Raw genomic sequence first — 27439 nt, 5'->3', positions numbered from 1 at the left:
CCACAGGTATGTGCCGGGCAGCCGGGTACTCGGCACGACGTGACTGTAAGGTAAAGAATGCAAAGAACCACCCCATGAATCATTCATCCGCGCCTCGAGCAAGAGATCTTGCCCCGAGTGATTTTTCCAAATTAATTCAACTCAACAAGGGTTGACTACCGACTCCGTGCCTAGCGCAGTACCAGGTGCTGTGTACGTGCACCGTCACGGTCACGGCCCCTGGTCTCGAGGTGCGCATAATTTAGTGCAAAAGCAGCCGTGTAAACAACCAGGTCTGCTGACCCATGCAAAGCGAAGCCACAGGGAGATGCTGTGCGAGGGCAGAGGAGGAAGAGATTACTTCCGCTGGAACCGCGTGGAGGGGCTCCTGGGAGAAGTGGCGTTTGTGTTCAGTCTGGAAGGAAGGAAAAGAGAGACGTCCTTGGGGGAAAAAAGGAGTGCATCCAAGGCTAGGTAAACAGCTTGGGCCGAAGAACAGAGGGCGACCCAAGTTTACCATCTCAGCAACAGCATTTATGTTTTAATATTATCCATTTTTGATAGAACACTTTCCAAACTATGTGAGACATAGGAGACGATTCGAAATTAGGAACAGCTAAACTTTTCTTTTTTTCTTTTCTTTTCCTTTTTTTTTTTTTTTTGATGGTTCAAAGGATCATTTTTCTCACCATTACTTAAGGCTCAAAACAGCAGTGTCCTTCAAGGGCTACTGATATGTGAGCCCACGATGTAAGTCCCTAAGCCAAAAGCCCCCAAGCCAATATGCTTTGCGTCTGGTTTTTCACTGGTTTTGGCACCTTATGGTAAGGCAGATCGTCCCACCTCCTGCTGCTGTCTGCCTGCCTGCCTTTAGAACATCCTCTTCCTCCTCCTCACATTTTCCTATTTTTAAACTCCTATGGTGAAGGAAATGCTGGTAACCAACTTTCTTAAGTAAGGGTAAACAGGTTCCTCAAAAAAAAAGGGGCATCACCTTTCACACACGAATTTTAGGACTATTTTTCATGCTTAGAAGACCTTTTCACTTGTATTCAGGATCTTGACTGTGTTCTGAATATGCTAAGATACTCAGAATACAGGCAAAAGGCGTCTTGTTTATTCATTTACCACTTACTGAGCACCAACTATGTGGGAGGCTTTGAAAGGGTAAAATATTGATCCTACCCTTTGGAGAAAAGATATGTAAATGATGTAAAATAAATATGTCAGTACTGTCTGCTATATTTGCCGTATTGATTGAGTCCTAGGTAATATCAGTATGTGAGCGAGACTATGATAAAGCATTCTGGGAATTAACTACTTTAAATATACTTGTATTAGCATCTCTCCATCACGGTTCTGTACCTCATCACCTCCCACATCTTCAGAAAACTCCTTTCAAACATTTCGATCGCACTCCCCCTCTCAGTCCCCAAATTATCGACTCTTACCTTTTTCCTTCACCATCTGTCATGTTCAAGCTTTTCCTGTCCTCAAGAAAAAGAAACCCCTCTGTCACTCTGGACTGTGTTCTAGTTACCACTTGCTCCCTTTCTGTATTCCCCTCATGAACGTCTTGAAAGTAGTTCGCACTCCTCTCTGCCAATGCAGCAGCCTCCCCCTTCTCAACACGTGGCTATGTGACTTCTGTCCCCACCACATCACTGTGCTGCTCTCAGTCATTAAGGCCTTGCTTAATCCTAAATGCCACAGGCCATTTTTGAGTCCTTGTATTAGCTCCTGGTGGCATTTGACAACACAGAGCACTCCAGTCTTTTTGAAACCCCCTTGGCCTTCAGGACATGACTACCCTCTGACCACTCCCTAGTCTCCAGGGTTCTGTTCTCAGCTTTCAGTTCACCCCACACATTCTCCTTAAGCCATTCCACCCACTCTTCATTTGCCACAGGTACCAGCAACTCCCCAGTGCATTATCTGACTCCCACCACTCATCTGAGTTCCATAGACGCAGAAGCCTACTGGACTTTTCCACCTACATGTCCTACACACCCCAAGTTCTGCATGTCTAAAGCTGGTCGGCATTACCATCACTCAGCTGCCCAGTTCAGAAACCTGGGAGTCCTCCTTGATCTCTTCTTCCCCGTCCCCACCACACGCAACAATCTGTTGATTCTCCTCATAATTAACTCTAGACTCTGTCCCTCGTAGCTAAGCCTCTCACTTAGACTAATGCAATAGCCTTTGATCTTGTCCCTCTCTTGTAGTCTTATTCCTTCCTTCCCATATTCTATACTGTGTGTCAGAAAAAACTTTCGGAAACGTGCTTCCTATATATGTCACTGCTCAGCATGGCACACAGGACCTTCCATTTCTCTGGCCCTTGTCTTTTGTCACTTTTGTTGCTTCCTACACACACCCCATCCAAACTCCTGGAATGGTCCTACTTTCCTTTGCCTCCATACCTCTGTGCTTATTTCTCTCTCCATTTGGAATGTCATTTGAGTACAAGCAAGGAACGTCCAGTGTCTAGCTAAAGTTCCACCTAGAATGAAACCTTCTGGAAATCAGAAAATGTAAACCTATGTAATGAAAGGGCTGCCATGTACTTGGGGAAATCGGCACAGAATGACCAATTCTGAAAGCTAGACTATTAAAACTATTAGACAAAAATAATAATTTTCAAGGTACCTAGCTGGCTCAGTCAGAGGAACATGTGACTCTTGATCTTGGGATCTTGAGGTCAAGCCCCATGCTGGGTGTAGACATTCTTCAAATAATCTTTAATAATAATAACTTTCAAAGACTCCATGCAAAAAGTTCAAATTACTTATTACTTAAAAGGGTAAGGAAATTAGGATGCAATACATTAGAGATGTCTGCAACTTCTTTGTCACTTCTTTTGATCCAGGCTGGCCCAAGTGAATTGTTTGACCAACAGAATGTGCGATGTATATGAGACTTCCAAGCCTAGGTTACCAGAAGTCTTAAAGAATCCACATGGATCTTTGAAAGCACTTGCTCTTGAAGCCCTGAGCCACAATATCTAATATCTAACTCCCTATGGAGAGATTCTGAGACAGCATGGAGGTAGAAAGAGGCTGGCTGATCTCAGCTGATAATGAGTGAAGTCATCATGAATGCTCTATATCAATTCAGCCATCAGCTGAATACCACGGAGTGCCCCAGTTGAAGCCATGTGGAACAGAAGAATTGTCCAGCCAACCCCCACCCAAATTCCTGACCCCCCCCCAGACTGTGAGATTATAATCAAAATAATTCTCACTTTAAGCCATTAGGTTCCAGGGTAGATATTTTGTTATAGAATCTGGCAACCAAAATATTTGGCATTCTCAAAGGCAAAGGAGGCAATGGTGATGCAGCATTTTCAGTATTTTCTAAAAACTTAAGGAAAGAAGATGCAAGCCAAGGATTTTGTATCCACTCATCCACGCTGTTTTTTAGGCACTGAACTCTATAGGAAAAATAACTGTTTTTAAAATGCAAGAATTCAAGGAATAATATGCACATAAGCCCATCCTAAGTAATTACCAAAGCAGGGTCAGAAAATTTTTTCTAAAGTACCAGATTAGTGAATATTTGGGGTCTGCAGGTATAATATTCAGCTCTGCCATTGTAGCAGAGCCTCCATAGATATGTGCAAATAAGTGAGTGTGGTGATGCCCCCAAATAAATTGGATTTACAAAATAGGCGAGCCAGCTTGATTTGACCCATGGGTTGCAGTTTGCCACTCCTGTACCAGAAGAAAAGAAATAGAGAAAGTTATTTCTCTTGGGGCGCCTGGGTGGCTCAGTCGATTAAGCATCCAGCTCTTGATCTCAGCTCAGGTCTTGATCTCAGTGTTGTGAGTTCAAGCCCCACGTTGGGCTTGGCTCTGGGCTCAGCGTTGAGCATGAAGCCTACTTCAAAGAAAAAAAAAGAAGAAGAAGAGGAAAGAAGAGAAAGTTATTTCTCTCAAAACAGCACAATACCCAATGATTTAAGAAAATAAGGGGCACCAGGTGTCTTGGTCAGTTAAGAGTCCGACTCTTGATTTCAGACCACACAGTTTGTGGGTTTGAGCCCAGGATGAGGCTCCACACTCCACAGACAATGCCAAGCCTGCTTGGGATTCTCTCTCTCCCTTTGTCTCCACCCCTCCCCTATTCATGCTCTCTCTCTCTCAAAATAAACTTTAAAAATTGAAAATAATTAGCAAAAAGAAAATAATATATCACAACCAAGTAGGATTTTGTGTTAATCTGCAAGAACTACCATGACAAAGTACCACAGATGGGCCTAAGGAATAGAAATTTATTTCCTCACAGTTCTGGGGGCTTAAAGTCCAGTATCAGTACCACAAGGGGTGGTTTCTTCTGAGGCCTCTTTCCTCAGCTCATTGATACCATCTCCTCCCTGTGTCTTCACATGGTCTTCACTCTGTACTGTGAGTGTCTGTCCTAAGGATACCAGTCATCATGAAGCATGGCCCACCCTATGGCCTCATTTTAATCATCTCTTTAAAGACCCTAGTTTTGAATACAGTCACATTCTGCAGTACCAAGTAAGACTTCAACAACCTATAAGGTTAAAGGTTAAAGCTATAAAACTCTTAGAAGAAAACATAGGTGTGAATCTTCATTACCTTGGCCTCCTTAGACACACACCACAAGCACAAATGACAAAAGAAAAAGCAGATAAATTTGGCTTTATCCAAATTAAATACTTTTGTGCATCAGAGGACACCATAAAAAATGCAAAGACAGCTTACAGAATGGGAGTAAATATATCCAAATGACGTATAAGCTGAGACTCTTAAATCCAGAATACATGAACAAACACAATTATAACACAAATAACCCAGTTGAAAATAGGAAAAGGACTTGAGCAGACATTTCTTCCAAGAAGATATATTTATCTATATCTATATCTGTATCTATATCCGTATCTATATCCATACCTATATATCTGACTATCTATATCTATGATAGATATAGATGATATAGATCTATAGATAGCCAATAATCACATGTAAAGACATTCAACATAATTAGCTGTTAGTGGAATGTGAATAAAAAATATGAGGTACCACTTCACCCACACTAGGATGGCTCCCATCAAAATCGCAGATAATAACAAGAGTTGGTGAGGATGTGAAGAAATTGGAACCTTGATACATAGCTGGTGGGAATGGAAAATGGTACAGCTCTTTCATAAAATAGCTTGGCAGTCTTCAAAATGTTAAACATGAAGTTACATGACCTAATAATTCTACTCTAAGTATATATATATATATATATATATATATATATATATACCCCCAAAGACTTGAAAATAAATGCCCACTCAACGACCTATACACAAATGTTCACAGTCTTATTCATCATGACCAAAAAGTTAAAACAACCCCAAACTCCATCACCTGATGAATGGATTAACAAAATGTAGTACGTCCATCCAGTCAATGGAATAGTATTTAGCAATATAAAAGAATGAAGTGTATGTTATAACATGGAAGAACCTTGAAAACATTCTGCCAAGTGAAAGGAGCCAGTCACAGAAGACAATATATTATATGATTCTATGTATATTGAATTGTCCAGAAGAAACAAACTGACAGAGACAGAAAGAAGGTTGGTGGATGCCAGGAGGCTGGAGGAGTTGGAGGGCCTGGGCAAGAACTGCTAACAGACATGGGGGTACTTCTTGAGTTTATGATGAAAGTGTTCTAAAATTATTGTGGCGATGGGAACACAAGCCTGTGATTATACTAAAACCACTGAATTGTATGTACACTTTAAATAGAGGAATTGAAAGATATGTGAATTATGTCTCAATAAATCAGGCTCTTTGAAAAAAGAAAACTATAAAAACAATCCCAAAAGACACAAAAGTATACTCAAAAGAGAACATCCCTTGGTTTTGGTTAAAATAGCTCAACATTGTTAAGATGACAGTTCTCCTTATGTTAATTTATAAATTTCATATGATTCCCCCAAAATGGAACCCAGCTTTTGTGTTGTTTTCTGCAGCTAGACAAATTGATACCAAGGTTCTTACAGAAAAATAAATGCTCAAAAATCACTAGTAAAACACTGAAATGAGATCTGAGAGATAACCGACTCTAACGATATCAAAACTTACTATGGAGCCTCTTGAATGAAGATAACGTGGTTCCGGCAAGTGAATAGGCAGACCGATGTAGCAGAAATCAGCCCAACTACATATGAAATCTGGTATATGATAAGGCTGAGGCAGAGGACCTTTTAACATGATACTGGGATGACTGTACAGCTATATAGAGCCTCACTCTGTTGGTGAGATTATTGAGAGACAGTCATTACTACAGAGGATGGAAATAGTATAACCCCTCTGAATGGGGCATTTGCCAATATCTAAAGAAAGGTTGGTGCATTTACCTTTCAACCTAGCACTCCAACGTCTAGGAACTTACCCTAAAGATATCTCCAGAATTCGCCCACATATGTCCCTTCTTCATTGTACCATTATTTGTATTTGCAGAATACTGGAAGCTACCTAAGTGCCCAGACAGAGAAGACTGATTGGATAAAGCATGATACTTAGAGTTGATGCCTAGGAAGCAATAAAAGGGAATGAGGAATATCTTTATGAGCTGACTTGTAATAATTTCTCTGGTGTATTATTAAGTTTTAAAAGCAGGGGTGCCTGGGTGCCTCCATTGGTGAAGCATCTGACTTCAGCACAGATTACGATCTTGTGGTTTGTGGGTTCAAGCCCAGCGTTGGGATCTGTGCTGACAGCTCACAGCCTGGAGCCTGCTTCAGATTCTGTGTCTCCCTCTCCCTCTGCCCTTCCCCAGCTCATGCTCTGACTCTCTTTCTCTTTCTGTCTCTCTCAAAAATAAATAAACATTTAAAAAAATTAAAAGCAAAGTACAAAAGCAAATCTCTAGTATGTTGCATTTTGGGTAATAAAGACAAGAAATAAAATAAAATGGATTTGCTTCTTTTAGTAAAAGATTATCACAAGAACAATAAATCAGAAAACAATGAAATCGTTTGTAAAAAATTGGGTGAGGAAACCAGTAGAAAGGATAAGAGAGGGAGGGACAATTTTGAGAGTATCTTTTGGGGTAGTTTTGCCTTCTGGAAGCATGTTAATGTTACTTACAAATGTTCAAAAATAAAATGAAGGGGCACCTGGCACTCTCAGTCAGGAGAGCATGCAGCTCTGGATCTCAGGGTCATGAGTTCGAGCTCCATGTGGGGCATAGAGATCAATTAAACAGATAAAAGTTTAAAAAATAATAATAACAATTAAACTAAATTAAATCAACAAGCATGAGAAAAAATTTTAAACCTGTAACTAGATGCAAACAGAAACAAACAACCCCGATTATGTGTCAAATGAATGATATAACCACATGAAGAGGGAGAAAGAAGTAAACCAAGTAATTTGTTTGAGATACTTAGATATACCTTCAGTTGAATGCAAACCATAAGCTGGGGAAAGAATGCCAGGAAAAGATGAAACACAGTGGTCTATAAACATTTTAAAATATTATCTTTATTGCTAAATTTACAAATTAAATTAGTAAAATATTTGATATTTAATATCCAGTGTTAAAGAGTTCTTTGAAGAATATAAACTATACAACCTTTCGAAAGTGATTTGGAAATATATATCCATTTTTTTAATGTTGATATCCTTTGATCCAGAAATCCAAATTCTTGCAACTTCTTTTATAAAAATATTTCATGATGTGTAATTAAATGTATGCATTAGGATATCTTGCCAGAGTTATTTCTAAAAAATAAATTTGAAAAGAAAACAAAGGTACAATGATTTGATTAAATCACAAGATAGCCATGAAATAGAAGGTGCCACAGTCATTAAAATAACACTGTAAGAGAATGTTTCATGTCATGGAAAAGCATAAAATGGTATGTGTAATATGATTCAAATGTTGCTTAAAAATATGCATGAGAGACAAACAACCCAAGAGGAAAAGGGTCAAAAATATAAGCAGACATTTTACAGGAGGGCAAACACATATGGCCAGTATATGTATGAAAAGATCCTGGAGTTCTTTAGTATTCAGGAAAATGCAAATTAATGCGACAATATTAGAAACCTACTAGACAGGCAGAAGTTGTAAAAGCTGACAATTCCAAGGGGTGCCCGGGTGGCTCAGTCGCTTGAGTGTCTGACTGTGGCTCAGGTCGTGGTCTTTGTAGTTCGTGAGTTCGAGGCCCTGCATTCAGCTCACCGCTTTGAGCCCAGAGCCCACTTCAGATCCTCATTCCCTCTCTGCCCCTCCAGAGCTCGTGCTCTCTTGCTCGCTCTCTCCCTCTCTCTCTCTCAAAAATAAATAAACATTAAGGAAAAAAATGTATTAAGTCTGATGATTCCAAATGTTGGACAGGAGGTTGATCGGTTGGAAACTCTTAGGCACTGATTCCCAGTAATATAAATTGGTGCAGCTAGTTTGGCAATCAATGCCTCATAAAGCTGAATTTTTGCATGCTTTATAGCCCATGATTTCACCCCAAAGACACTTCTTGACACATTTTCCAAGAGGCGTGTATACGCGCTGCTCATAATGGGAAAATACTAAGAATAATCCAAATGACCAGCAAGAGAAGAATGAATAATAAATCGTGGGTGTCTCCAGAACAGAAATATCAAACAGCAGGCACAGTGAAAGAGCTGCATCTCCATGGCGCAGTTTGGATAAAGTGAACCTGTGCTTTTGAGTGAAAAAGGCAAGAGATACGTGATTAGAGCAGGATACGGTTTTTAGAAAGCTTAAAACCAAATAAACCCAAACAATTTCTAAATTCACTTTCTAAATTCATGATTTATAAAATCATTTTTATAAAGTAAGGGAATAATAAACCGAGACTAGGAGAAAATAGTTGCCCTGTGAGAGGAAGCCTGGGAGAGCACTCAGGGAAATTACAATTTTCTTGGTGTTTGTGTTTAAAAAAAAGAGAGGGAAAGAGTTTGTATGTGTGTGTGTGTGTGTGTGTGTGTGTGTGTGTGTGTGTGTATGTTCCTTCCTGAAGAAAAGACTGGAAGGACAGAAACCAAAATATTAGCAGAGATCATCTCGGTGTGGGGGAGGGAGGGTGTAGGATTAGGAGAGATTTTAATTTTCTTTGTATTTGTTTATATTTTCAAACTGTCTTTTTTTAAATTTTTTTAATGTTTTATTTATTTCTAGGAGAGAGAGAGAGAGAGAGAGAGACTGCGTGAGCAGGGGAGGGTCAGAGAGAGAGGGAGTCACAGACCGAAACAGGCTCCAGGCTCTGAGCTGGCAGTCAGCACAGAGCCCGACGCGGGGCTCGAACCCACGAACCGCGAGATCATGACCTAAGCGAAAGTCGGACGCTTAACCGACTAAGCCACCCAGGCGCCCCGCTATATTTTCAAACTGTCTTAAGGGAGCATGCACGTTTGCAAAAACAGGAAAAAATACCTTTCAAAATCTGTCCCAGAATCGGTCTCATTTTCACTCTGCAGCCTGAACATCCAAGTCTTCATTTCCACAGTTATAAATGATCCGAGGAAGAGGTATGCAGTGGAATCTCCAAGGTCGTTTGTGACACGAAGTTTGGCCAGGTAGTGAGCTGACAGTGGTGGAAATAAAGATGCGGAAAGATGTGAGCGAGCTGCGTGGGAGGCCAGACACCTGCTAGCTGAGCATCAGTGTGGGCAGCACAAAGAGAATCACAGCTCAAGGAAAATAATGTAATGAACCTGAAAGCCATTTCTTGAAATTATGAACCCACAGCCCTGCCCTCCAATCCCCACCAAAAATCCCTGATAACATGCAGATAAGAATATTGGAAACAAAACAGCACGATCCCATCTTTGTATCAAATTATAGTAAATGGACGCCATAATGTGTGTCATTCTGTTCTCTGGCACTTACAGACGATATAAAAGGACTGGAAAGAGTTCAAGAGAGAGTAATGAAAATGACAAGCAGAAAGAGTGTTCTTTACATGATGATAAGCAAAAACCTAATTCTGGCTTTCGGAGGAGGATGAGACCTTAGATTGATGCACCAAAGGTGGACAGAGCCGGATGAGACGCACTCACCACATCTCAGAATACTGACAGGTAGGGCTGGCTGATGGTGCTGGAAAGAAGCAACTTTGGAAGAGAGAAACAGGAGCGGCAACTCTGCATGGTGGGTAGCAATGTGGAAATCCTTCCTCCCAGAGGTTCTCAATCTTGTCCGAACGTGAAATGAAGAAGGCGCAGAAGACCAACTGGGAGGCTGGCTGGGGACGGCATGGCCAGGAAGAGAGGCAGTGCTAAGACGGGTATTCTCACTCTCCGGAACATTGTGTGAGGTCTGAGTCTGTGACAAATGGCATGGAAAACCTTTACAAATGAAGCTTTCTGGGGCGCCTGGGTAGCTCAGTTGGTTAAGCATCAGACTCTTGATTTTGGCTCAGGTCATGATCTCACGGTTCGTGAGTTGGAGCCCCGCATCCCGTTCTGTGCTGAAAGCTCAGAGCCTGCTTGTTATTCTCTCTCTCTTCCTCTCTCTGCCCCTCCCCCACTCCCTCGCTCACTCACTCTCAAAATAAATAAATAAAATTTAAAAAATAAAAATAAAAAAGAGACTTTCTAAGATTTACATTACAGACAGCGATTGTGTCCTTCAACAAAACCGTCCTTGGGTGTCATGCTGAAGATGGTACTGGGCTGAAGAGACAGCTACGCTGAGCCACCAGGGTATTTTCCATGTGCCGATGGTCACGGGAAGAGCTCCCATCCTGCCGCACTGTGGTCAGCTCAGGAGGCCAGAGCCCAAACTGAAGACCCTCAAGAATTTCCCCAGGAGGACCACCCAGAGGCCACAGTCTCCAATGGAGGGTATCTCCTAGGTTTTGCCGGTTTTCCAAAAGCTAATTCTTTATGTGGCGTTTTCAGACACCTCCAAAGATCAACAAATTCCATGTTGACCGAACTTTCTAACATGGCTCAAGATTAGTAAGTCCAGCTGTTCTCCATCTGGCTGCCTACCACCCATGTGGTATGCTTTTGGGGAAAAAAACGTACATCTCGGACCCACCCTGATTCTTTTTACAGCTCCTGAGAGTGAACCAATGTGCAGTGGACGTGGAGAACCAGAGAGCTTCTCCGTTGGTTAAAGTTAATTATTAGAAGAGGCTATGCTTGTAGGAAGAGGGCAAAGGGCATTTGAGGACAAGCTCAGCGGAAGAAGGAAGGAGGCTCTGCCGGCTCCCTAGTGAGAGGAGCCGCCTGTGCCTGCGTACAGCCCAGCCTGTCCCCGCGTGGGTGAGGGGGGCATGGGTGCCGAGCTGCTTCACCTTCCAGAATGTCACCAGACAGCCTCGGACATTGGAAGATAAGGTTTTCAGGTCCTGGCTGTCATGTGAGGGAGGAAAGAGAAGAGAGCGAGGCATGCCCCCTTCCTCTTCTAGGCGCCGCCTCTGTGCTCCTCTCTAGAACCAGAGAGAAGGATGCATGAGCCCAGCAAGCCCCAGGAGCAGGAAAGTGCTTTCTTGTCTCCAGTGCTGAGCTGTCCTATCTCTTTTTTGCTTCTCAACATTTACTAGTTTCCTTGCCTTGTGGTTAGCCTCTTGTGCTCCATGTCAGCACATGATGTTCCTCATCTCAGCATTTCAGAGCTCCGCCCAAGGCAGCCCTCCCTCTCATTCCCCACAGCGACTCCTTCTAGGTCCTGGGTCACCACCGTTGAGCCTTCTCTGGGCCTCCTCAGGGGCCGCCGTGGCTTCAGTGCATGTCCTATTCAGGGTGTTTCTAGGATGGGTTAGGACACCTGTATGCCAGAAAAGTCTTCCCTTTTCCTTATGTTGCAAAGTTTCCATCTTTTGCAAAGATGCAACAGCCAAGAGCCCAAACTGCAGAAAGGAAAAGGGTCAGCCTTTGGAACAGGAGAAGCCACGACAGCTGTAGCAAACCACGTGGAGCAACTTCCCAGCACTGCCACCCAGGGCTCTGGGCTCCCCCTTGGGGCAGGCCAGCCTCCCGCCTCCTCTAGTTCTCTCTGAGGTGTGCAATACTAGCTTTTCAATCACCCTGAATGGAAAACCACTTCATTGTAGAGTGAGGAAACCTCCAGAAACCAACTTCACCCACAGAGGCGATCTCAGGTACCCACGTGACCCTCAGTGTGATTTGCTGAGCTTTTAAAGGCATGTCTGTCACCCCACTTATTTCTCCGACCCTTTTTGTTCCCCACCTCCAGATCTACTTACCCACTTCTCACACTGAGTGTTAATTTCCTACTTCACTGGGCTCTGTACCTTCAGAGACACTAATACCATTTAGATCATCCTTTACTGCCTCCATCAACATCTGTCCATACCCTGTTTCTAGATCTAACTCAAACCTCACCTTCTCCAAGGAGACGGCTTTCTTAGAATTAACCTCACTGCATTCTGACCATGTCTGTGTTGTATCCCCTACACCACCAGGCCCGGTTGTAGCGCATTGATTTTTGCATTTGTTGGCATGTTGATTAAGTAAGTAGTTTCAGTTGTTTCATATGCACCCATTATGCTTTCTCAACTAGATTTCAAGTTCCCCAAAACCCAGGACTCATGGTCAGAACACATAAGAGCGGTGGCTGTAAGAGATGAGAGGTCAGCCTTGGGTTTGGATTGGGCTTGGCCAGGATGCAGGTGTTACATGTGATTATCATGGATGAGACTGTATTCTATATGTAGACTATCATAACTTAAACATTCTCACCAGTCAGCATCCTTTCATGGCTCTTCAGAAATCTGGAAAAGTCATGGACCTGAGAAGGTTGAGAACCTGTGTAGTACTTTGGTGTTTGGTGACAGACTCAAGGAGGAAAACCATGCCAACATTACACAACTTACAATGTCCTGCACTGTGTTGCTAAGACTTTCTCACTAAGAACTAATATTTAATGAACACATGCTATATACAAGCCCATGAAATGGAAGGTGGGGTAGAAAACAGACCTGGCAATATCTGCTTAAAGAAGATCACAGACCCTTCCTCAGGTGGCTGGGAAGATGGAGGGCATTCAGACTGAGCACGCCTACCAACAGCAGCAGGCCATCTTTCAAAATAAGAAGAGGGTTCTGCTTGGAGAAAGTGGCAAGGAGAAGCTTCCGCAATACTACAACAACAGGCTAGGCTTTGAGATGCCCATGGAGGCCACCGAGGATACCTACAGTGACAAGAAATGCCCCTTTCCTGATAATGTCTCCATCCGAGGGCAGATTCTGTCTGGTGTTGACCACAGTGAAGATGCAGAGGCATCTTCTATGCTGTCAGCACAGAGCCCAAACTCAGGAACTATGAGATCATCACCTGAGCCAAAGTTAGACACATAACCAACTGAACCACCCAGGTACCCCTGTTTATTTATTTATTTATTTATTTATTTATTTATTGCCTTTTTTTTTTTTGCAAATAGTTTATTGTCAAGTCAGTATTTTTATTTTTAACAGCGAGAGCAGAGGAGGGGGGGGGGTAAGCAAGAGAGAGGGAGAGAATCCCATTGAGGCTCCATACTGATAGAGCCCAAGGTGGGGCTTGAACCCGTAAACCATGGGATCATGACCTGAGCTGAAATCAAGAGTAGGTTGCTTAAACAACTGAACCACCCAGCCGCCCCTATTTATTTATTTTTGAGAGAGAGAGATAGAGCATGAGTGGGGGGAGGGCAGAGAGAGAGGGAGAGAATCCCATTGAAGCTCCACATTGTTAGAGCCCAATGTGCGGCTTGAACCCACAAACCATGGGATTATGACCTGAACCGAAATGAAGAGTTGGTTGCTTAACGGACTGAGCCACTCAGGCGCCCCAAGTGCATCATTTTTAAAAAAACTTTTAATGTTTATTTTATTTATGTTTATTTTTATTTTTGAGAGAAAGACAGAGAGTGAGCAGGGAAGAGCAGAGAGAGAGGGAGACACAGAATCCGAAGCAGACTCCAAGCTCTGAGCTGTCAGCACAGAGCCCGACATGGGGGTAGAACCCATGAACCGTGAGATCATGACCTGAGCCGAAGTCGGGCACTTAACCAACAGAGCCACCCAGGCAGCCCTCAAGTGCATTTTAGTAGAGGTTCAAAGCACTAGGAGAGCCCAAAGGAGAAGACCCACTCAGCCTAGAGGCACGGTATGGTAGACTATAACAGTGATGGTCCCCAATGAGTCACGCCTCGTGGTGCACATGCCCTTGTGTGTTGGGACAAATGGCACACATGACAGAAGCAGAAGCTTGAGAAATATGTGCACAGTAGGACTTGCTCTCTTGGAACATCGCCCTGTGACCCCCACGTAAGGAAACCAGTCTAGCCTAATGACGACGCCGCAGGGAGGAAGACAGTCACGCTGTTGGTTAGCTCCTCCTGCCAGATGTGCAGTGAGGCCATCTTGGACATTCCAGTTCGGTTGATCTTACAGTTTAAGTGCTGCCACGTGAGAGGGCCCGAGTGACACCAGCAAAGGAGCCTCCCAGCTGACCCGCGAAGATGAGAGGAATAATACTGTTTTAAGACTCAGAGTTTGGGGTGATTGGCTAGGCACCAATAGACAGTATGTAGAAACTGGTACCTGGAAGGAGTTAGCACCTTAACAAAAACATGAAACGTGGTATTGGCTCTGGATTGTGTGGCAAAGGAAGGCCATGGCAGGAGGCTTTGGGGGGAGATGTACTGCAGGAGGGGAAAGGCAGCCACCTGTGTCTTCTAGCAGCAAAACAAGGAGCAGTGAAATAGTTACCGCGGTGACAGCAGCCCCGCAAAACTGTCCCCAGCAGGAATTTAGAAGGTAGAAAACTTACCTAATAAGCTTACGAATCCGGCTCAGGGAATTTCCAGGCAGAATGTTAAAAGTGTAGATTGTCTTTTTCAGCATATTTTGCTGTAAGGGACGGAAAGGAGGAAGTGTTCAGCGTCCCAGCAGAATTGAGAAGGAAGACGGGGGGCAGGTGCAGGGGGTGCTGGCTCCCAAAACCAAGTGTTCAGTATTTCTGGCCTCTCTAACCCACGGGAGTCTCCAGGAAGACATGGATGGCTTCAGGGTAAAGATCAGATCAGGTTTGAGGCTGTGACTCTGTTAAGACCTCAGAAAGATAGAAGGTGGTGCTAGTAGCCCTCTCCGGAAAAGGAGCTTCTAAGAATCTTGAGGTCATTTGCCCTGTGGCTCTGCCACACGACGCCCAAAACGGAGGGAGGACCATCTCTAAAATAATTGTGGGGATGGCTTTTGTCTAACCAAGTCGACTCTTTTCTGACACATGAGAAGCCGACATCGTTTTAGGGGAGTCCTTGGACAGGGAGAGTTCAAAGTGAAGGGAAAAAAGCGCCCCCCCCGCCCCCCCGCCTGGGGCTCCGAACCATCTAACGGCAGAACAGCTACATCAGCAGCAGACACAGTTCTTACAGACCAGGAAGAGTATCTCAGAAGCTGGAGCGGAAGCCCAGAGAGCAAAGCTAAGGGGCACAGAGAACAATGGACTGAGGAGTCACTCCCAGGCTGCTAGCAGGGCCCCTACTGCAGGAGCAACCTTACCTGCGAAGTAGACTCAACAACGCGGACCCTGCTTGGTTCAGAATTGCCCCGTCGCTGTGTGTCACCTGCGGCCCCCCATTGGACAGGAGTATTTCCCAAGATCGTCCTGCCCTCTCTCACCACCGTGTGTTAGGTGTACTGAGCGAGGAGATGATTTCTCTTTTTAGTTCCCAGTCCTTGGACCCAGGGGAGCCAGGGACGAAGTGCACCCGGTGAGTCTTGGATGGGAAGGCCCTGCACTGTGAGCCTGGGGCCGAGACTGGATGAGGCCAGAGGCCACCGGAAAGGGAAGAGTGAAGGTATCCCCCGTGGGAGGGATACGAGCCATTTGTTAGAGGAATGGGACTCCTCATCATGCCTCCCAGTATACCCACTGGGTGTGCCTCCCTCTCCCATAGACTCTTGAGTGTGGCCCTGTGACTTGCTTTGGCCAGTGGGACACTGACTCCCCAGAGGCTGGACAGGCATTTGCACATTAGAACATTGCCCTGAGATGCCGCGGAAGGAGGACCATCTGGCTTGCTGGAGGAGGAGAGGCCACATGAAGGGGAACGGAGGTGCCCCAGGTGTGAGCCAACAAGTGCCAGAGATCTTGACCATCAGCCCCTCCTGACCTATGCTGAATGAGTATTTTCAGGTGAAACCAGCAGAAGAACTACTCAGTCAATCCACGGAATCATGGGAAATTGTAAATCATTGCTAGTTTGAGTAAGTTTCAGGATGGTTTTGTTAGGCAGCCATAGATAACGGACACACAGGAAGATTTACAAAACCCTTCTTGGAGGAGCTGGTACTTAAAGGTCAGAGAGGGTGAGCACATAGAAGGCCAGAGAAAGGTTATTCCTGGCACTGCAGCACAGGAGTGTAAGTGTAGGCATGGGAGAAGGGGGAGGACAGGGTCTTACAGGCACTTCATGCTTAATATGCCACAGTCTGTGGGAACTNAAAGTAAGTCTTTTGTTATTCATCAGAGGTCTTGGCTTAGCTGTGGGGTCTTAGAGGTCTGGAGCTTTCCCACTTCTATTGCCCAAATATATGCCATACAGGAGATTGTCTGGGTGGCGGTGGCCAGAGGACAACACGCTGTCACTTCTCCGCCGCATTAATGGGAAAGAAACAGACGCCCGCACTGCACCAGGTGTGCGTGGCAGGGAGTGCCAAGGGCTCGAAGGCCACACCATCAATAGTATATGTGCTATTGCTCTCAGACCATGCAATGCTGAACGCTGTACATAATTTCTCTGGGTTTCGGGTCTTCATTTGTACAACAAGCAGGTATCCTCCAACTCTGAAAGCCTATAAGCTTCTAGAAAGATATTTTAATGCATAAATAAATATGTAAGTGCCTCCCACATAGTAGGCCGTCAAATATTTGTTGAATCCGAATAGGCGTTAGCAATAAAATGGACTGTTGGTAGCACTGAAATACTATTCCCTGTAAGTCAGTACAACACTTTTGGAATGCAAATGGGTATAGGAACCAAGAGTCATAAAAATGTTTTTTCTTTGACTTTGTCATCCCATCCTTGGGAATTTATCCCAAGGAAATAATTAAACATACAATTAAGCATAGCTATAGGTGTCACCTCTAATATAAAAAAAAACAGCAACAATCTGAATATTTAATAAAAATGATAAATAAATTATTGCCTGGGCAATATTATATAGCCATTACAAGAAATATTCTGAATGGTGTTGAATCACAAGGAAGTGTTCATGGTTCCCTAATTACTGGAAAAGGCAACATATGTATATGTGTGTATGTGTGTGTGTGTGTATATATATATATATATGTGCTACAGTAGCTGTATAAAAATGGACCCTGCATATGGACACAGCTAGAAAGAAACATGCAAATATGAAAATCGTTGTATAAAAGAGCTGAGATCATAGTGAAGGTTTTTCTTCCTTTTTACAGGATGCCTTTATAGTAAAGATTTTTAAAACCCCATTATCACTGCTCTTCACCCTGGTGAGTAAGGGGGTGATCCTGCGGGAACAAGAGAAGAGAAAGGCCACCATGTGTGCTCCAGGAGTGGCTTGGGGCCCTCCACGCTGCAGGAGACACTGACAGAAGCACGGACCTTCCGGGTAACACCCAGGAGACCCACCGTGACCAGGAGTCCCTAAACCAAGAAAGGGCAATTCAGACTATCTGTAACTCCATCAAAGAGGGTGACTCAGTAAAAAAGTATAACAAGGCAATTGTGAGAGACCCCGAGGTGCCCCACCCTTTGCCAAGATGGTTCCTGCAAAACAGAAAACAAGGAAACAGCACTGCCTGAGAGGTGACCTGACCGAGTGTTCTGTTGGTGGAAACCAGAGACCCCGACGGAAGTGACATCGCCTCACCCCCCCATTGCCATCTGAAGTTAAACGAACTAGCATTTTTGAGCATCTACTTTGCATAAGACACTGAAGAGGATACAAAGATGACTAAGAGGGTGTTTGCTGCAAGGAGCTGGCGTCCCAGCATGGGGTGGGGGAGGGGAGAAGAGAGAGAGAGACACAGACACAGAGAGACAGAGAAGATTGTCCTACAAGGCAGAACATTCAAAGGTGGGGAAACCAGTGCTACTAAAGTCAGGAGGAGGAAGAGACCATGTCCAGCCAGAAGGATCACTTGCACTGGCCCTTAAAGGATGGGTTTTGTCGCAGATGCCCCCCAGAGAGGTGTTTCAGGCTGTGGAGCAGATGGAAGCCCAGTGGCAGAGGTGGGGAAGCCTGCGCACCTGGGCAGCGGTGAGCGGTCTGGAGGCTGGACCAGAGCACGCAGAGTGGGGGCCGCGAGAGATCTGGTGGGAAGGGGGAGTGGAGCCAGATGGGGGTCACATCGCCAATGGTCTGCTGGGCTGTGCTTTACAGTAAGGCCCTGGGGTGCCTGGTAGCTCAGTCAGTTTAGCGTCAGACTCAGGTTGTGATCTGATTTCGGCTCAAGTTGTGATCTCACGTTTGTGGGATGGAGCCCCACGTCAGGCTCTGTGCTGACAGCGTGGAGCCTGCTTGGGATTCTCTCTCTCTCCAAATAAATAAATAAACATCTTCAAAAAAGAGAAAAAAAAGAATAAGGCACAGCGACGGGACCTTGGAGACAGAGTGGGGAAGACAGGAAGGTGCAGCCAGGCGAGGGAGGAGCGAAGAGAGCCTCATACGGCTGGGGCGTCAGCAGGTGAACAGGACAGAGAAGACGGGAGGAAGGCAGGAGGGGCAGAACGGGCAGCATTTGGTGATAGACTGGTGTCGGGTGGGGAAAGGAGTTGCAGATAACTCCCTGGGCTAAAGCCTCCGGAGACAGAGCCCTGGGGCTGCAGATCATGGGGACAGGAAACCGGGAGGAATGGGCTGGAGCAGGAGGTGGAAGTGAAGGATTAGCTCGGGAAGCAGTGAGCCCAGTGCACGTGGCCAAGTTCAGCAAGAGGCCCAAGGGCGCAGGCGGGGCTGTCCGGACAGCCAGCCATTCACCGGCTGTGGCTGGACAGGCAGAAGAGCCCCACAAGACGGCTGATAGCAGAAACTCCTGGCACCATCTGTAGATATCAGAGGAAAAGCAGCAGAAGACGGGAAAACTGGAGGAAGAGAGGGCGCCGAGGAGAGAGGGCCCTGAGGCTTGGATGCAAAGTGGCAACTCTCCCGTGCAGGGCGAGGCAGGGGCTGTGGTCTCCAAGTCAGAGGTGAGGGCGGGGCAGAAGCCAGGTTGTTGGAGCTGAGCTCACAGTCACAAAGTGGGGACAGACTTTGTGAACTTTTCCATTACGTTTGGCAGTAAGGAGACAAGGGATGAGTGGCAAGCTGAATGGGGTTCGAGGTCAAGGGGAAATGGTTTTCAGGGTGTACACCTTTGAACATGCTTGTAGGTAAGAGATGGTAAAAAAAAAAAAAAGGGCAACGGGGCCTCACTGCCCTGGAGAAAAGGGGATGGGGTCAGTGGCAAAGTCCAGTGTAGCAGGAGAGAGATACTTGATCCTCCAGGTCAATGCTGTTTAAAGACATTTTATTTTTTATGACAGAAACCTCCTTTGGTCAAACCTTATTCAGAATCACAATATCTAGGGGCTCCTGGGAGGCTCAGTCGGTTAAGCGTCCAACTTCAGCTCAGGTCATGATCTCACGGTTGGTGAGTTCAAGCTCTGCGTCAGGCTCTGTGCTGACAGCTCAGAGCCTGGAGCTGCTTCCGATTCTGTGTCTCCCTCTCTCTGTACCCCTTGCCTGCCCACACTCTATCTCTGCCTCTCTCTCAAAAATAAACATTAAAAAGTTTGAGAGACAGAGAGACACAGAGCATGAGCAGAGGAGGGGCAGAGAGAGGGGAAGACACAGAATCGGAAGCAGGCTCCAGGCTCTGAGCTGCCAGCACAGAGCCTGATGTGGGGCTCGAACTCATGAAGTGTGAGAACATGACCTGAGCTGAAGTCGGACCTTAACCGACTGAGCCACCCAGGCGCCCCTAAATTTTTTTTTAAAACCCACAATATCTAAAATCGTTGACGCTGAGTTGAACTAGGGAACGAGGAGGACCATGGAAGGCCCTCATCCTCCTGAGGCATCAGGTCCCAAGCAAAACAGAAAGGGAGGAGACGAGATGGAGAAGAACATAAAGTAAAGAAGTCAGTGACTGAGAAAAGGGAGAGATCTTGCTGCAGGCGTGGTGGGGATGTTGAAAAACTGAAAGCTTAACGAAAGAAAGAATTTGGGAGAGTCATGGTGGAAAACGAGCTACTGGTGGCACTTGAGCTGGAAAACATGGCACTTCCGAGCAGCAGGGAGGTCCCCGCTGAGTTAGAGCCTGAATCACAAGGGCAGCTCGCTGGCACGTGGCTTTCCTCCAGCAAGGCGGGAGCCTCAGCAGAAGCCAGCTTCTGCCTCAGCAGAAGCAGCCTGGGACAGTCATTATCCAGGCTGGGGGCCGGCACAGTCTGATGGGAGACTGGGACGTGAGGGCATCTTGAGAGCATTCAAGGGCATGGTAGAGAGGGCCAGCCTTCTCAGGGGTCCCCTATTTGCCTAGCCAGATGGCAGGCTCCCCTTTGTGCCTGAGGATGCACGCCTTTGGCTGTGATCAATAGGAGACAAGGCTCCTTTAAGGGTCAGGACACCAATATCTTTGGACTGAGATTTTCAGTGAAATACTTAGCACAATTTTTAAAATTATAGTAAATTGTACATGACATTAAAATTGCCATTTTAGCCATTTTACACGTTCTGTGGCCTTAAGTAATTTATATCCTTGTGCAGTCGTCATCACCATCCACTTCCAGGACTTTTCCATCATCCCCAACTGAAACTCTGTCCCCATGAAACACCAATCTTCCGTTTTCCCTTCCGTCCCAGCCCCCGATAATCACTGCTCTACTTTCTGTCTCTCTGAAGTTGATGACTCAAGGTGTCTCCTATTGGGGAAACCATACAAGGTGTACCTTTTCTGTGACTGGCTTATTTCACTTAACATAATGTCTTCAAGGTTCACCCACGTTATAGCCTATGCCAGGATTTCTGTCCTTTTTATGGCTGAATAATATTCCATCGTATGTGTCCACGTTTTGTTTATCCTTTCATCAGTGAGTGGGCACGTGGGTTGACTCCACCATCGGGCTACTGTGAATAACACCGCTGTGAACTCTGGTGTACAAATATCTGTAGCTGTTTCCAGTTCTTTTGTGCATGTACCTAGGAGTAGAACTGTCATGGTGTATTCTTCAAAACGACATACATAACTGAATAAAAATAGGGACACCTGGGTGTCTAAGTCAGTTAAGTGTCAGACTTTGGCCCAGGTCATGATTTCTCAGTTCATGAGTTCTAGCCCCACATAGGGCTCTGTGCTGACAGCTCAGAGCCTGGAGCCTGCTTCAGATTCTATGTCTTCACTTCTCTCTCCCCTCCCCTGCTCATGCTTTGTCTTTCTCTGTCTCTCAATAATAAGTAAACGTTAAAAAAATTTAAACATAATGGAATAAAAATAGATCAATACAACTTTGACCAAAGTGGTTGGCACTGGACATGTGGAAGATCAGAACAAGGAGGGGTGGGGGGCAGTGCCCTTGCCTGGGCTGGACTGATGGCTTGGCAGCCACTCACACCCATTTCTAGAGCCCTAGGCTAGGATGTCTGGTCAGTCTTTCAGGATTCCAGGCCTGACCCCAGAAGGACACTTGATTATTTCAATTTCAGGAGAGAAGGAGCCATTCCAGGCTTCCAAAGTTTCCGGAGGCAGATGCACACACACAGCTGTGTGATGCACGAAGTTCACAGACAGCTGTGGTTTGAGCACAGGTGATTAGAACAGGTCATTCCTAAAAATAAAGCCAAGTTGTGATGGGACACCCTAGCCTTCCCTTTCCAGGGTTATTTATGGGTCAAAGCACATGGGCTTTGGCATCAAGACAGGCTTCCGTTTAAATCTGTGCTCCACTAGAATTAGCTCTGTTAGCGTGGGCAGGTCATTCTGTCCCCCTGATTCTCAGTTTCCTCATCTGTAAATTGGGTCGCTGAAAGGACTAAATGATATATGTTTGCATAAGTGACAATTCAGAGTCTAGTGCACAGTAAACTATCAGTAAATGTCAATTTCCTCTTTTCCCCACCTCAGTGGCCCTCTGGCCCCCACCCCCTTTTAGACTTCAGGAGCCTAGGAACCCTTGGCTCTCTGGCACCTTCCCCCAGAGCTTTAAGCTACCAGAAAAAGAAAGGCAGAAACACTGCACCTTTGCCTTCTAGTGGTGACAGAAGCCCATTGCAGGCGCATACAGTGAATCATGCGTTCATACTTTATTGGCTGATGAATCAGAGGTCAGGCCTCATTTACAAATACATATCTGAGTCATCGGCAATACATCACTGTAACCATAGTTTACTGCTTACTATTATTCATGATTAAATACTATAAAGCAGGATAATTAGGAGGCCTCATTAAATATATCACATTTATTTGGTGTGACTGATTGACTCCAACACTCACCATACATATTTGGGCTCATGTCCATCCATTTGTAAATGTCAAAGAGGTGATGGTTGAGAAGACTTCTTAAGCCCAGAGATAGCATAACGTCCTAGATCAGAGCACAGACCAGGGCACGGTGGAGGTTGGGAAAAGTGTCATTTTGGAGATGATTCATGAAGGACCCAAAGGACTGAGGGCAAGACACCCATGCTGTTTTTCAGCAAGGCTGAAAAATGGGAGACTCAGTAGCTGCCAAACAAGGCATCCATAATAGCTCTTGGGATGTCAGTTCCACATTCTGACTGGAGAGCAATTCTTTCACAGGCGGATGGGCTGGCCGAGGGGAAGTACAACCAGAGATAAGACGTGCTTCCCCGGGGTGGGGAGGAGGTGGCACCTGGAGTGGGCCTGGGGCAGGTGTGGACAGGGAGACGTTGAGAAGAAAGGAGAGCATGCAGATTGATGCCTGTCACTCCAAGTAGTCACCCGGTGAGTTCCCTGACAGCTAGGCAGTATAAGGATGCAAAGTGGTCAGGGTCATGGCGGTCCAGGAGCCAGTAGTTGGGCCCACCCAGAATCTGGGAGGTGTGGAGCAGCCATCCAGAAGCCCTGTTCCCTGAGAAGAGGGCAGGGTATGCTGGTGGGGACCCAGCTAGAGCATCAGGAGCACCTTCCAGCCAGAAAGTAGCCTTAACTACAAGTCCTAAGCTCTGTCTGGAGGTTGTGTGTCTCACAGTTGATCACTGTATCGGGGTCATCAGCATACTTGTCAAAATACTAACTCCTGGGCCCCATCCCAGATCTCTGGTTCTTCATGGCTTGGGGGGTGGGGTGTGCGTGCTAAGAATCTCTACTTTCAGTGCCCTCCCCCAAGGCGATTCCTGTTTCTATTCCTAAAGCTAATCATCTCTCCCTTGACCAGCCATTCGATGATCCCAGGTGGTTGGGCAGGGCCCAGGGGCCATAGCTAGGGGATAAAGGATGGGAGGAGCAGGAAGTCTGTATATAACCCACTTCACGACCCCCAGCGGCAGCCATGCTGGTCCTGGAACCTAACAGAAGTTCTACCACGTGCTGACCAGTGGGCTCTGGTTTTGGACCTTGATAGGATATCATGTGATTCCTGCAATACTAAAAATGATGTGTGCCTCAACATTTTTTTTCTTACATTAGCTTTTTGGTTTGTTTTTTTGTTGTGTTGTGTTTTGTTTTAAGATGAAGCATGAGTTGATGTACATAGAACCAGGGCTAGTCTCCGGAAAATAAATGAAGGTTTGTTTCTGTCTTATTACATACAACCCCACCCCACAGTACCCATGTCTTCACGTGGCAGTGAATACCAGCACCTTCACCGTGGTCCCCCTTCCCACCCGCATTCTCTGGCACCTTCTTCAACTAAATAACTTCTGCAAAAACCTATATATGCAACGAGTAAGGAAGTGATATGTCATCTGTGATGCACATCAATTCAATGGATGAGGCGGTCTTTGAAACTACTGTAAAGATTGTTTAGAAACTTAGGGAAATACTTATTAAATAATATGCATTATTAAGAAACCATAGACACTAATCTCTCTGATATCAACCTTAGCAACATTTTTCTAGCTATGTCTCCTCAGGCAAGGGAAACAAAAGCAAAAATAAACTTATTGGGATTATACCAAAATAAAAGTCCTTTGCATAGCAAAGAAAACAATCAACAAAACTAAAAGGCAACCTATGGAATGGGAGAAGATATTTGCAAAGATATGTCCAATAAGGGGTTAGTATCCAAACCATATAAAGAATTTACACAACTCAACATCAGAAAAACAATCTGATTTTTAAAAAGAACCTTCATGCACTGTTGGTGGGAATATAAATTGGTTCAGACACTATGGAAAACAATATGGAAGTTCCTGGAAAAGTTAAAAATAGAAATACCATATGATCCAATAATTCCACTATTGGGCATTTACTCACAGAAAACAAAAACATTAATTTGAAAAGATAGGCACCCCTATTTGTAGCATTACTTACATCAGCCAAGATTTGGAAGCAACCTAAGTGTATTGATAGATGAATGGAGAAAGAAAATGCAGTGTATACATACAATGGAATATTACTCAGCCATAAAAATGAATGGGATCTTACCAACCTAGGTGCAGTTAAAGGGTACTATGCTAAGAGAAAGACAAATGCCACATGATTTCACTTATATGTGGAATCTAAGAAATGAAACAACTAAGGGCACCTGGGTGGCTCAGTTGGTTAAGCATCCGACTTCAGCTCAGGTCATGATCTCAGGGTTCATGGGTTCGAGCCCCACATCTGTTTCTGTGCTGACAGCTCAGAGCCTGGAGCCTGTTTCAGATTCTGCGTCTCCCTCTCTCTCTGCTCCTCCCCCACTTTCATTCTGTCTTTCTCTCTCTCAAAAACAAATAAACATTTTTAAAAAGTTTAAGGAAACAACTAAACAAACAAATGGGAAGAAAAGCAGGGATTTTTTTTAAAAAGTGGATATAGACCNNNATTTCCAGTCATGGAGTAAGCAACATGGATGAAAGGGAATTTAGTCATGACGCAGTAATGGTGTCTCATGGTGACAGATGGCAGCCACCCTTGTGATGACACTGCATAACATAGAGATGTCAAATCATTAAGTTGTATACCTGAAACTAAAAATGTAACATTGCGTGTCAACTGTACTTCAACAAAAAATAAGTACTATTAAGTGCAGGAAATATCATATAGCTACACAAATATAAAAAAAATACCAAGATGCAAAAATAGAACTTGTGAGAGTTGTGACCATCCTTGTTTCCTTAAAACTTTAAAAATTGTGTCATCGTGTTACAGTCACTAAAAACCACCTCGCTACTAAGTACCGTCCCTTTTGTTCTCTGAATTGCAAGATAATAAACCATACTTAGGATTTAGACATTTAATAACAGAACTGTATGTAACTGCTGAGTCTCCACTAACCTTGAAAGGTCAGAAAGCATCCCAGAGAAGTCCACGATCGATGGGCTGGCTGGCAGCTTGGAGCCCAGCCTGTTCTCGGCAACCAGAGCCCCGGCTCCCAGCAGCTTGCTAATGGTCTCCTGCAGGGGTGGGTGAGGAGGAGCCAGCTGTGGAAACAGCAGGCTGGGAGGTGCGCTGGCCACAGTAGGAAGGGGAGGTCTGGGCAGGGTGGTGGGAAGCGCCCACAGTCTGACTTGTTATTTGCACCAATTCTGCTCGACTACCCTGAGGACAGTCCGGCCCCATCCCGTGCTCTGCCCCCAGCGGCACATTTCTAGCCTCTGCCTGTTGGGAGATGGAAGGAGCCAACTTCCTTTCACAGCCCGTGAGGTGAGGGGAGCTGCGATAACACTATACATATAAATACTCCTGNNNNATGAAGTGGAAACGCAGTCCGAGAAATACTGGCCTGAAAGTCAGCTTCCCTGCGGGAACTCGTCTTTCCTTGGGCAGAGAGGGCAGGGGGAGAATGCCGGTTCCCGAGATGTAATCAGAGATTCGGAGGCCTTGGCTGGAGAGAGGGAGCCCACGTGGGGGGCACATGGGGGAAGGCTTGTGACCTGGAACAGCACTAGTGCCACAGTGATGCTGGGTGCTGTGGGGAAGAAAGCTGGGGGAAGGTGGAGAAAATACCTCTTTGCGACGGAGACAATGGAAGATACAGTCCCAACGCAATGCTTCCCTTTCCGCATTTGGCTCCTCCGATCCCTCCAGACTGAAGAATGTAAACACCAGGGGCGGGTGCCTGGGGGGCTTGGTAGGTTAAGCTCTGACTTTGGCTCAGGTCGCGATGTCATGGTTGGTGAATTCAAGCCCTGCATCAGGCTCTGCACTGACTGTGTGGAGCCTGCTTGGAATTCTCTCTCTCCTTCTCTCTCTGCCTCTCCCCAAATCGTGCTTTCTCTTTTTCTCAAAATAAATAAACTTTTAAAAAAAGAATATAAGCCCTCTATCATTGAGTTAATTCTAGCCATGAGTCTTAAAAATGGTTCTACAAAATGAAGATGAGTAACTAGCAAACAACTGGCTTACAGATAAAACTTAAAAGGGGGTCACTGAAATGAAACATGCAAATTTCATATACAGTCTTAGGATTATACGGTGTGTTGCAGCTGCTTCCTCCCAAGCACAGGGTCTATAGTTTAGGAACTGACAGGATGCATGGGGTGGGATCAAGCTTTGGCCCCATTAGCACCGACAGGAAAGACACAATCCAGGCATGAATAACTAAAAGAAAAGAGAGGATGTTAATACACAACGTCTTTACCCTCTCTCTATAAACACTATAACTCTCAGTTCCTGGTTACTCGTTTATTAAACTTTTCAGTAAACGACTCTTACTTTTTAAAGGTAAGGAGCATCAAATAAATAAATACATACAAACATGGGGCACCTGGGTGACTCAGTAGGTTACACAGCTGACTTCAGCTCAAATCATGATCTCATGGTCCACGAGTTCAAGCTCTGCGCCGGGCTCTGTGCTGACAGCTCAGACCCTGGAGCCTGCTTCGGATTCTGTGTCTCCCTCTCTCTCTGCCCCTTCCCTGCTCACGCTCTGTCTCTCTCTTTCTCTCAAAAAAAAAAAAAAAGTAAACATTAAAAAATGTTTTTAATAAATACATACATAAATGTGAGGAACATATTTTATATATATTCATCTTCGAAATTTCAGTTACTAATATTGATAAAGCAAATTCCAGTCAAGCCTTAACACACAATAGTTTCTAAAGAAAATTTAGTACAACATACTAAAATTTATGGGCTGAAGCTAGAGGTAAACTTACAGTTATAAATGCCTGGAGGTTCTCATTAGCAGGCAAGAAAATAAGAGAAAGGGGATTCAGATCAGAAATGAAGAAGTGAAGAAAAATTAATACTCTAAATATAAGTGTTATGGGTTCACTCATGTCCCCCAAAAAGATCTGTTGAAGTCTTAACCCCTAGACCTTAAAAGCTGACCTTATTTGGAGGCACCTGGGGTGGCTCAGTCCATTAAGCATCCGACTTCAGCTTAAG

At 45.0% G+C, this 27439-nt stretch overlaps 1 long non-coding RNA gene across 2 annotated transcripts; it reads right to left on the bottom strand.

Annotated features, from left to right (window-relative positions):
* Positions 1-7682: 7682 nt before the first annotated feature.
* LOC144239956 (uncharacterized) lies at positions 7683-26383 on the bottom strand. 2 transcript variants are annotated; one of them, XR_013337524.1, is made up of 6 exons: positions 25833-26383; positions 25385-25503; positions 14753-14832; positions 10028-10292; positions 9402-9552; positions 7683-7726 (listed from the first exon to the last, which is right to left on the bottom strand). It is a non-coding gene; the product is annotated as an uncharacterized LOC144239956 (long non-coding RNA). The 2 variants fall into 2 exon arrangements; XR_013337525.1 differs by lacking the exon at positions 7683-7726 and adding an exon at positions 8523-8669.
* Between the last annotated feature and the right edge of the window lie 1056 nt (positions 26384-27439).

Source organism: Crocuta crocuta, unplaced genomic scaffold (assembly GCF_008692635.1).
Source record: "Crocuta crocuta isolate KB4526 unplaced genomic scaffold, BGI_CrCroc_1.0 scaffold246, whole genome shotgun sequence".
NCBI classification, from domain to species: domain Eukaryota; kingdom Metazoa; phylum Chordata; class Mammalia; order Carnivora; family Hyaenidae; genus Crocuta; species Crocuta crocuta.
This window is presented reverse-complemented; position numbering and strand designations above follow the sequence as displayed.